General features: G+C 38.1%; 1 protein-coding gene across 1 annotated transcript in view; it reads right to left on the bottom strand.

The window, feature by feature from the left end:
- MCTS1 (malignant T-cell-amplified sequence 1 homolog) overlaps nt 1-11,151 on the bottom strand; it is a 399,788-nt gene that overhangs the window by 42,707 nt on the left and 345,930 nt on the right. The window contains exon 6 of the mRNA XM_087353602.1: nt 7,864-7,925. The gene's annotated coding sequence lies outside the window, so the exon portion shown is untranslated. The remainder of the gene's footprint in view (nt 1-7,863; nt 7,926-11,151) is intronic.

Raw genomic sequence — 11,151 nt, 5'->3', positions numbered from 1 at the left:
ACATCACATCAAGTTACTCTTACAATAGATACTGGGGGGTGGGGAGATTTTTTTGTTGGGGATGATTGGGAAAGGACAAGAGAAAATTTGTTGAACGCTTACCTCATGTACTGAGTACGTTATAATCTTCTGTTTTTTTGGGTTCCACAGGGGATTTTCAAACAAAACTTTGGCTGAAATAATCTGTGTTTGAACTATGACAACACATTGTGTCAAGATGCGAGGATGTACCCTTGTCTGACGTACGTACGTACGTGAATTTAAGCTCTCGTACATGAGAGATCGACATAAACTACTGAGAAATCGATTTATTAGGCGAGTATGGCGAGCTTATGTGGATTCATACTAAACGATATTTTCACTATGGCAAACGTCACGTACGTGTAGCATGAATAAGAAGGAAACATGATAATGTAGAGTAAGTTAGTAGGAATTTTAAATTAGTCGGTTGTTTTCTATTTCGAGTTCCACTACTGGCCGTATACCGGCTATCCTGAATTGAGAATTTCATCATTTCCATAAGGTATTACCTTGGAATTTAAAATCGAGGAAAATCACGAAAACTCTAAATCAGGATAGCGGGAAATCCTGCCGATATTCGAAAGCAGTAGCTCCTAAATTTGTCTTGAATATTAAGTCCATTGAAACCTGATTGGTGAGAGCCTCTAAAGGAAATTTCAGTCTTTATTTATTTTTTGTTCGGATTGATTCTTTTCAGCGGATGGATTTTGAATAAACGGCAAATGACATCCTATACAAAGAAAATCAATGAAAATGATTAATATTTCAAAGATGACTAAAGGCACACAATCACCAAATGAAAATAGTGCACTCCCTTGTAGGAACATGCACTTTCAAATATATTTATATTAACTTTGTGCTATAACACGCTTGTATTTTGTTAATAAACATGAATTTGTTTGACTACACACATGTGAGCCGCATTAATAATCTAATATTCATCTTGGACTAAAAATAATATAAATTAAAAACCAGTTACCAACGAATTTTTAAAACGTTATAGACATTTTATGTTGTCGGCCTAATGCATCGTCGTGAAACGTGATCTTTTACACCGAGGTCTAAAAAAATTGCAATTCTTGAATAAAAACAAACGCCATGGTGTAATGTTCCAGTTAAGATGCTGAAACTTCGATATTCTCGGAGAAGTCGTATGGCCACCTGAACTATGTCTCGGCCAAGATTAAAAAATAACAGTAATATTATTGTCAGTAAAATAACAAAATTAATAAAACAACAAATAACTACATGTTATGGTTATTTGGGTTAGGGTCCATCAGGTTTTTGAGTTACCAAGATGATCCTCTTGCAATATGGTTTCTCATGCTGTATCAAAGAGTAAAAGTCCAGGATATTTCTTCCCCTTCGTTATGCGCACTTGGTGAACTGATCATCTATAACGCATATTAAACCCTTCTTTCTAATTTAAAGCGCTTGCAAAATTCCCCACATCATCCCAACCCTTTCTCGCCCATCCGTCCGGAACTGTAATCAGCTTTCAGCCTAATCTGAATGACGCGGACCGACTGTCTCCCCAGGCGCGAGGTCTTTCCCGGGGCCTCCTTTCACTTCCGATACTTCAATAACACACAAGAGGATGGAGTTACGTGAATTTTTATGCCTTGTACACTAACTGCAAGCTGTGGGCAATGAACAAACAGATAGCACGCGCAATACTGACCACACAAAGTAGGTTCCTACGTGAAATATCTAAGCCCTAATTTGTATATTCGATGATTCCTTTTGTTTCCTTAATGAAGCTTCTTGTCTTGTTTAATTAGATTCGCCGATGTATGACCTTTCCCTACTAATTCAAAAATAGGCCTCGACGCTGGGCCGGTTTATCTAATGGGCAAAGAAGGCAACTGCCCTGGACCCCTTGATTTTAAGGTCCCCTATCTACCAAGCGTCGGTACCATATGACAGACTATGTCCGAACACTTCAATAATATAGGCCTATTTGTGGACTCCTTTGTACGGTATATGTTATAGAAAATATGAGTAATTAATCCGGGTGTCAAGAGCACGCGAGCGATGTGCTTTTCAATATAAGGAGCACAATTAGTCACAAAATGTAGAAAAAACAACGACTTCACGGTCTATTCTTTCCGATTCTGTTAATATAAATATACCTGTACTTGTATCAAATTGTAAGGTGTCTACTTTAAAAAAAAATAATCCGGTGGGCGCGACAGACCATAATTCGCCCGGAGCCCAACATTGCCTTAAAGCAGCCCTGCATCCAGATGGATAGCTACAGTTTGTTAGCCAAAAAGTTACCATGACAGTGGAAAAAAGCTGAGGGGGGAGAGAGCGAGATCATTGGCCACAAAAGCCCTCCAGTTCGCGCAGTTGTTTAAACCGTCGTGTGGTGCAGCCCTCGTTTATTGGCTATAAGAGGCAACAGAATACGGTCGATATTCGGGCAGTCAACCCCCTGAGAGGGGGTGATATTGGAGATATAGGCAAACAATAAATGAAGTGAGTCACTACAGTGCTGTGTTCAATATCCTCCTGTTCGGTTCATCCCCCGTTTCTCTGTTGGGAACCATGGCAGATGCAGTCCTGTTTTGCTCGAGGGGGCGAAAGGTACAAGGACTTACCCTCGTAGATGATAGGTCTCCCAATTTTTTCTGGCGAAAAAACTCACCCTCTCTTACAATATAGTTATCTTCTTCTCCCATCCCTTTTGGCGGACAATGGGGAGCGTTTTTTGTTATGATAAAGATTCGAAATTCGGCTTTGTGACATTTGGATGTAGCTGAACGTTTGATGAAAAGCAACGCTGTACCTTTGCTCATTTCCTCCGAGTGTAACAATGCGTTATCCATGTTATTGTTTAAGCCGCTTTGTTTTCTTGCTGACAACGGAAAGTCAGTATGGAAACAACTGGCGATCTCTGAATAGAACCGAATTTATATAATGCCGGGGAAACAGAACAGTTATCTGCACTGGTCTGTAGAGTGCAGCTTCGATTTGAATATACAGGACGTCTCAGAGAAAAGAACTTTTAGATGAAAAACATCAGAGATACGAACGAGGCTTTCATATACTTTAATATTTAAATAATTTGATCATACGAACGGTAGATTCGTGTCTCACCCTCTCTTCTAGTGTCACATCTCTTGTTTTCTTTTAACCTATCCTATCGTCTGCTTTCATTCTTTCTCTTATCTTTTCTTATGTATTTCTCTCTTTTCACTTAATTAATTAATTAATTTTGTAAAAATGTGCTGAAAATAAACACACCCTCCCCTAGGTTGGGAACTGAATTTTTTACAATTTTTTCACAGTATCATTAGTATGTATATATATATATATATATATTGTACATAATGTATAGAAAAATACGCAGGTTATATATATATATATATATAATTATAGTGTTACATTCCACAGATTACGTATTGAACTTCATGCTGCCCGCATACAGACCAAATTTACAGAAGTTACCCGCACAACATAAAAAGGCTGGAAAGGCCTGTTTTAATCAATCCCGGAAATGTTGCACGGGTTGCGGTAGATTTCTGCTCTGCGGGGGTCGTTATTGAAGGCAGAAATTTTGAACAGGCACAGGAAACTTGCATGAGGTTATTTCATTCAGTTCGAAGTAATTATGCAGCCAAACGCAGTGGCCAATAGCATCTGGGAAAACTACTGGCCATAAAATAAACTTAATAAATATGCATTATTGTCAGATTTATTGTGTGCACAATTCTACTATTTTAAAAGTGTTAACAGTATAAATATCACGCCGCGAAAACAGAAATTAATTAGACTAATGGAAAAGGTGTGTTGAAATACAATGGACAAGGATTTCTTTCCGAATTCATTCCAATCGACTTTATTCTTAAATTCTGAAAGTTATGCAACCATATCAACAGTCCTTTTGTGAAGGCATGTTTCTCGATTAATGTAGAATATTTAAATATTTGGAACTAAGAGAGAGTGGAAGTAATAGGAAGCTAGAAGAAGATTGAATTTTGAGGACTTTCTTAATTTATACTTTACACAAAATATTCTTACGGCGAACAAATCAAGAATGATAAAATACCCGAGGCTCATAGTAAGCATGGGGGAGATGACAAAATACACACAGAATTTTAGTAGGAAATCCTGAAAAGAATAGACCACTTGGTAGACGTAGGCATAGATGGGGGATAGTATTAAAACGAATCATAATGACACTGGATACGAACGTGTGGACATATCGCGTGTCTTAGGAGACAGACCAATGGTGGGCTCTTGTACATTTTAGTTCCATAATAGGCGAGGAAGTTCTTAAAGACCTCAGCGACTATTAGCTTCAAGTAATGGACTTCGCTTCATAAAGTAGTATATATATTTAACTGATGTCTTATCTCGGTGTTAGTGAACTTATCGAGAGATGTGCTCTCAAAAACGTATCCAGTTTTACGTCAAATGGTTGCCCCCGCTGTTAATCTCGTTTCTGTGCAACTGTTTCACTTTTATAATTAAGATACATTAAAATTAACAGTAGTTTCTTATATTTGTAGCAGATGTTCAGTACAACAGACCAGATATTTAGGTAAAGAGGTGAAAACAAGCGGGCAATTTACACTAAACAAAGAATAATTTCGTGATTTAGGCCTATACATGTCACCTAGTATTAAAGCGATTCAAAGTTACACTAGACTGAAAACATGGTTCTGTATGTAATGCACTTCTTCCTTCATTTGAACAATATTTTCAGTCAGTTGTAACGCCGTTGAATTAAAAAAAAATGCTTTCCAAGAATAATTTTTACATACACGACGGTGTATTTTAATTAAATGTTTAATTTTTAAAATTTAATGCTTTTCTACCTACGCTGAATTCTGTTATAATGCACAAAGCAAAACTGCAAAAAAGTATTTTATAGGAAGTTATAATGAGTTTAGAAATAATAAATAACACAACTGCTGACCGAATGTAAATCGCATTCTCCTCCCCCCACCACCAATGTTAGAATTTACAAAACCAACGCAGGCAGAGTTTTCCTCAGTGGCACTATAACACAAAAGAATTGATAAACGGAACAAAGAGTAGGCACAAGATAAATGAGAAGACGTCAATGGAAGAGACCACCTGAGACACTCTATACGTCTGATAATATTAAAACAGGTTTCGAAGAAATACTATGAAGGAGTGGACTAAAATGATCTGGTGGTGCCGGAAAGGGTTTAGTTTCAGGTTTTTGTGAATGCAGTAATGAATATGTGTTTCATAAAAGAAAGGAAACATGAAAAATTAACCTAAATTAACCTAACCTAACCTAACCTAACCTAACCTCACCTAACCTAACCTAACTCTGAATGTTGTAGTGTATGTGAATTTGGTCTTCCAATCTGACACAAACATAACTTAAAGGATGTTAGATGAGGGGTAGCGGGGAGAATTTCAAAAACCTTAGAAAGAGAATGTAGCAGCAAGTTAGAGAAAAACTGAATTACAATGATCTCTATGATTCGCGTTCTTCATGAAATATCTGTAAGTGGTGAAATCAAGGAATATGAGATGAACGAGGCTTGTTGCACACACGAAAGAAACGTCAAATGAACACAAAATTTTAGTCTGGAGAAGGTGACAGCCACAATCGGTTTCTCCAGAATGCCCCTCTCTCGTGGAGTTAGCTACCTGCTGGAGACGACAGTACAAAGTGTAGTTGATTAGAAATCAATTACAGGAGTTAGAGTGAGTTACATAATACATCATTAAAATTTCAATATTAATTGGTCCTATTCTTCGTTGACTACGCGGCTCGGGCCAGAAGGTGAATTATGAAAATGGTCCGGAAACAAACACGAGTTCCCTTTCTGAAAGTTTCACTCGAGTTTATGGATCCGGTAACTTCTGGCTGTCGAATCTGTAATTATAGATGGGGCACTGACTTACTTAAGTACCGAAGCAGAGGACAGAATATAAAGTCGTACACCGTATAACCCCAGCTGATCCTTTGAAGAAAGATGAGAGAGAAAATAACGCGGGAAGGGAGAAACAAGGCAAATTAATAAATACATTTGTTACTTGTTACTTACTCAACGACGCTGTCGCTAGCTCCGAATATATAGCATCGAATGATATTATGATTAATGAAAGAAGAACTGGAAAATATATGAAAGGAAGTGGTCGTGCCCTAATTAAATATAGTATGCCGGAATTTGCCTGCAGGGTCTGAGGAAAACTATGAAAAATACAGCCAGGATAGCCGCATATTTGTGCCCAGATTTGAACTCCGGACTTCAAGGATACGAAGCTGGAGTTCTAGTCACTCGACAGCGACGCTAAGCCTAAGAAAGAAAGAAAGAAAGAAAGAAAGAAAGAAAGAAAACGAAAGAATGAATAACGCCTACCGGCAATGAGCTGAAATACGTGTTGTACTGAAGAAAATAAATGCACGACTTCAACTAAGAATCTCTGATATATCAGCGAAAATACGTATTTTTGGAATAAAATTGAATTCTATAATAAAAGTTTTTTGATAAAGAGAAAAAAATAATTACTACTATAACATAAAATACGTTTCTTGTTGACTGGTTTTAACTTCCCCCCTGAAAATATCCACAAATAATTAATTAAAAATCTTTCCTCAGTAATAAAGTCTCCGTCTTTGTGTTTCGGTAATGCTTAGAAATAAATTATACTTCCGTCTCTTTCACATTGTAAGCTGCTATTGGGATGTTTACAGAACGAGCAGTCGGGACAAAGTTTAAAGAACTGCCCCCACATTTGTGTGGAGGTGTAAAACACCACAAAAACCATATGACAGTCGATCTCTCGATCCCTTAAAAATAAATACGGAAACAATGAATGTTTACTTATTAAATTCACTGAAAGTGAAAGGTCGAGTTGTTTCTATGGTTTTAGAAGTGCCATAAATTGTTCCTGCCGACATATTATCTCTTATTCCACGTTCCTCGAGCGATTATTTGCATGATCTAAGAAGATTTAACACGAAATTATCTATTGCGACCGTTGGAGTAAATAGTTTGTGTGTTTTGCAACAGATGCCACTTACTTCCACGGCTGCTTCCCTATTCGATAATCGATAACATAATAATTCAACTGGCTGCCGCTTAAAGCAGCACAATGCCAAACAGAGTAGCGCGCATATTAAAATAGTGCATTATAAAAGTTGATACGAGCAAAAGGCCTAATTTGTTCTGTTCCCATTTGGATACATGATAATGGATTCTTTGCATGTAATCAAATTAACAAAATGACAAGAGGTCGTAGCCTACTTGTAGCTTCGCCCTCTTGTATTATCTCGAAATATGATATACGAATTTGGAAGAAATTTTGTATTTGGTACAACACTAAAAGTTTTATATCGAACTTAATTTAAGAATAAAAACTAAAGTAATTTCGCCAAGATCACCTAAATGCCAGGTCGGAGAAGACGTCCCTAACTTAGTATCGAGGGTATGATGATGTTGTGCAAGGCATACCCGAAAGATACAGAGACAGACATGTTTCAGTCCACCACGTAACTAGTGATTAGTAATTAGTGAATAACAGCAACTTGTCGAAACAATTCTGTCCATTGTTTTGTATGATTGTAAGCTCCTAGGAAAATATTTGGCGTTAAGGATGTGATGTAACCGTAGGTCCCGGATTATAATAAACGGCAGACGTGAGGAATTTAAGTTCTACATAAAGCAGGAACTCAAGTATCAAGTCAGTCTATACCGGATAAAGTAAAAGGTAGGTTTACGTGTTCTAAATTGCTAGTGACGCACTAGACATGTGGAAAATCACCCGAAAGACGAATTGAATGATTGTCCATACTTTATACATTCAGGAACGTTAATTAATAATGCAGGAATAGTTTTTATCACTTACCAGAACTCCGAGGCCTGTTTAAGGTTCCGAAGGATTTTTGTATCTCTCGTAGTAACAATCTCCTGAAAAATAAAATATGACCACAAATATAACAGACATGATTACAGAGACAAATGATGGGGTGTTTTGGATCACACTTTGTGTGTTATACCCAGTAAGTACAGTTCACTAATAATTGTACCTTCCACAGATTGTAGTAGCACGTAACAATAACATTACACATCGGCCACTTTTGTTTATCACTATACTAGCAATAACTTGTTTGCAAATTAACTTGCAAAGTATAAGTTGGAAATATTGATAAAAGTGATTCGTTTGTAGTGTATTAACGAATTTTAAAACTGATCTTTAGGTTGCGTAATAATATTGTGCCAACTGAATGTGATGAATAGCTTAAAGTGAGAGAGAATATGTTCGTTAAGGATGAACATGTAAGTATGTGGAAGGATACGATAATTATTTATTTGAAGCTGCTATCATAACATCATGAAAAGACCACAGTCACGACATGAAGTAGGTATCTCCTCAGTTAAAATGTAAATCGTCATCACTAAAACAATGTACTTGATATTGCAGATTTTAATATTCACGTTCTATTACCAACTGATGTATCCGATGACTTGTCCATTATATTTTATTTTTTCTAGGTTACTCTGTACGGAAACAGTTCTTGCCTCTGTCACACCCAGTGACAGAGGCGGTGGTGTGCAGAAGTTGCGTGTATAACTTGCGACTTCTCGGTTAAGTGCTCACTCAGCGTGAAAAGAAGGGGATAGTTTTAATCGGATGTTGGAACATATAAAGAAAAACTTATTTCTCATTTCCTTTTTTGTGTGAACGTAGACCTATCGAGAAGAAAAAAATCAATTCAATCGACTGTCTGGCTGAAGGCAGACAGCAGTGGACTGTCGACAGATATTTGTTCGCCGCTAACTGCCTAATCACATTTCCTTATAAAATTTCGTTTCGAAATATCTCAACCGTCACATGTCATAGTTATCGAATGTTATAGGTCCTTGGAGCCTTATCATCTGTCTAGCGTTGAATTGTAGGGCTATTGCTTTCAAATAGACCCGACCGGGTTCTTACGAACTCAGTTATTCAAATTCATTCTCACCTTCTTATCTGCAATTGGGTGACTCTTAACTAAATTTCGATGACTAACTGCAGAGGAACACATCATCGAATGAGATGAGAGGGAATTCGGGTGATTAGATAAATTATAGATTATTTAAGTACACTGTTTCAAGTGCCCATGTTACATGGTGTCAGATGACATGAAAAGGCGATTATAAAAGGTGAATGCTTAAGAATTTGTAAGGATGTCGTGGCATATTTGAACGTGCTATAATTCCAATAGCACAGGGGCAGAAGGAAAACAACGAGAAATTACATTGAGAACAGCCGAAAACCCATCCGCATTAGTTATCTCCCGAAAAACAAATCTAGAGCTTTAGCACCACAATTCTCTCAGCCGATGGGCTATTGGATTGGCAAAGAAAAGATAAATGACAAGGCAGGAACACGAAACTGAACGTCTGTATGAAGATAAAACGTATGATCAGTTTGGCAAGGTCAGACTGGCTCTGAGGTCAGGTGACAAGCTATTCGCACCAGTTCTTTTCTGTCTCTCTGTGGCCTGTAGCGAGGCAGTTCAGTATCGCATCTCCACGGACCACCGATCGCGTCACCAAACTTAAATAAAGGGACACAATGCAGAAAATTGGATTCGAGCGCATTGCAATTAATCTGCACGTTCAGTTTTCATATGCGTACTGCGGGGATGGGCGACTACTATACCGCGAAGAATTTGCAATTTGTAAGAGCTCGAAAGAAATCAGTCTAACTTGCAATTTTAGTCCTTGAAGTGAATCTCGCCTACATACACGGAGACGCCAAACTACTAAAACCAACAAAATATGTCGTGTAATGCCATTTGGGTGTAACGGTTTCATAGGAAGAGCGTGTTTTCAAAACATCAAAGACGCGAGCACTAATTTGACTCTATTATGAATGAAAATTGAGTGCACAATGATGTTAGAGAAACGAAATATGTACGGCTTGGGGGAGCTGAGAGCTTGTTGATACCCCCCCCCCCCCCACCCGTGAAAATAGCTGGAATATATATGCTGAAGGTATCACTGAAGATTGCAGTGAAACTCGTGCTAAAGACGTAATTTAACACGCATGAAAGGCTGTAATCGAATGCATAAGCTTTAGTGAGCACTTGATTACAAAAGGGGACAATGGGATAAGCACTAGTTTAAACACTTTTCTATAATTTCTCCAGAAATTCTTCAGAACTTCTTCAGTGATTCTCCAGGACTTCTCCAGCACTTCTCCAGGATTTCTCCAACTCTACTCAAAGACGTCAAACGACATTGTAAAAGACTTTTAAACACTTTTCTATGATTTCTCCAGAAATTCTCCAGAATTTCTCCAGCACTTCTCCAGCAATTCTCAAGAAATTTTCCAGGACATCCCGACGTCCGCTAGGTCAACGCAATAGGAATTCTGCAGGACACAACAGAACCCACGTTATCTTACCCGATGTAAAACAACCTGAAATAACCCTACACAACCTAACCTCTGGAATGGTTGCCATTGCTTCTGCATTTTCGGGTGGGAGGCTGTTTGTTCAGTCAGGTCATGATCTTTGACTTTTCCGAATGTCAGTGACGTCATTGCTGTAAGGCGTCAATGGTCTTTGAGTAGACCTGATGTCTGGGTGGTTGTGTTATTACGAGGAATTCCCCAGCATTACTGAGCGGGCAAGTGTCTGGACAGCGGTTCGTCGGTATCTGATGAAGCACCATGCTTTCGTGAAAACTGGTTCACTTTGCACTGAAGTTGTAACTGTATAACCCAAACTGATTAACCAACTCCATGCTGCCACGACTCTTGATATTAATAGCTACCCACTTGGTGAATAAATTCCCCCGCGTCTGTGAACCACTGGTTTGATAAACCAGTCCAGAAATCTCGACCACTTATGTCGTATTATGTGTCTGGAATCGAAGACTCTCCCAATATTACGAAGAAGTAGAGATAATAATTCATAATATTCGTTGTCTGTAAAGATTGAAGCACAGGAAGGTAAAGTAGGAATTAAACTCTCTTCCCGGAACTTATTTTAAAACTTGCCACGTTACTGTAAGCAAAGGAAGGCGACACAGATAGCGTCTTCCTATAACACTTATTAACTTGCTTTCCCATCGACCGTCTCCAATTCCTAGATCGAGACTTACACCTCCATCGCATTTTACAAGATGACTACTACCGCAGAAG

The sequence above is a fragment of the Zootermopsis nevadensis genome, unplaced genomic scaffold (genome assembly GCF_977971745.1).
Source record: "Zootermopsis nevadensis isolate Lab colony 2312 unplaced genomic scaffold, Znev_1.0 Znev_ptg000022l, whole genome shotgun sequence".
Taxonomy (NCBI): domain Eukaryota; kingdom Metazoa; phylum Arthropoda; class Insecta; order Blattodea; family Termopsidae; genus Zootermopsis; species Zootermopsis nevadensis.
This window is presented reverse-complemented; position numbering and strand designations above follow the sequence as displayed.